Source organism: Seriola lalandi, unplaced genomic scaffold, assembly GCF_002814215.2.
Source record: "Seriola lalandi dorsalis isolate HSWRI2012SDOR001 ecotype SW California unplaced genomic scaffold, Sedor1 jcf7180002053935, whole genome shotgun sequence".
Classification (NCBI taxonomy): Eukaryota; Metazoa; Chordata; class Actinopteri; order Carangiformes; family Carangidae; genus Seriola; species Seriola lalandi.
Window position 1 is genome coordinate 15,702 of NW_019524488.1, and position 1,110 is coordinate 16,811.

Sequence of the window (1,110 nt, forward strand, 5' to 3'; positions counted from 1 at the left end):
ATATATAAAATATAATAATAATAATAATGTATGTAAATATATATAAATGTATGTACATATATGTATATATACCTTATGTAGCCTATTTAAAAATTTCATATGGACACTGTTAAAAATACACGTATGTGTAGTTTATACAAACATGTATGTTTATATTGTAGACATTTTACATAGATATATATCCATCCCAAAGCCGGTCGATATGTTGATATTATACAAGTAAATATAAGAGATAGACATGTATGTTAAAAATTAAAGAGAAATTATTAAGAAAATCATATATAAACATAGAATTTTGATAAGTATGTTGTTTTGTATTATGTATATGTATATTATTCTGAAATGAAACTTTTACTTTATTAGGATCATTTCACCTGTAGAACATGAAGGTGTGCTGGAATCAGTCACCTGATCTGCCACCTCATTAAACTCACCAGGGATTTTTCAGCAGCGGTATCAGAGGCCTTTGTCTCCTCAGGGGGGGGTCGAGGCTGGAGGTCGGGGGGGTCAGCGGCAGGCTGGACGCTGCTGTTGACCTGCTGCTGACGCGAATGACACGTGTTCCTCTGTGAAGGGAAAGTAAAGTCTGTTGAGGACGAGCTGTGACATCACATCACCTGCAGGCTCCAGTGTACAGCTTATACAGGATTTAGGAGTGGTTTATAACTAGTTCATTAATTAGCTTGTTAACACTTTATTAATCATCTATAAGCTGTTATAACACATTAGAAAACTAGAACCAGCTCCTCCACTCAGACTAGCTCCAGGTCACTTCCTGTTTATCCAGAGTCATAAAGTATCAACCATTAGGTAAAAGTTTGTCATAATTGTTGTGAAGTCTTGAGTAATGGCTAAAAAGTGTTTGACCTTTGACCCCCAAAATCTAATCAGTTCATCCTTGAGTCCAAATGAACGTCTGTGCAGAGTTTGAAGGGATTCTTTAAGAGTTCAGGTGATAATGTGTTCACGAGTCCAAAATCATGTTTCGTGAGGTCACTGTGACCTTGACCTTTGACCCCCAAAATATAATCAGTTCGTCCATTGGTGGAGGAATAAAAAGGTCAACACTGAGCTGTTTCCTCCAGATAGTGATTGAATAGTATCTGAGCT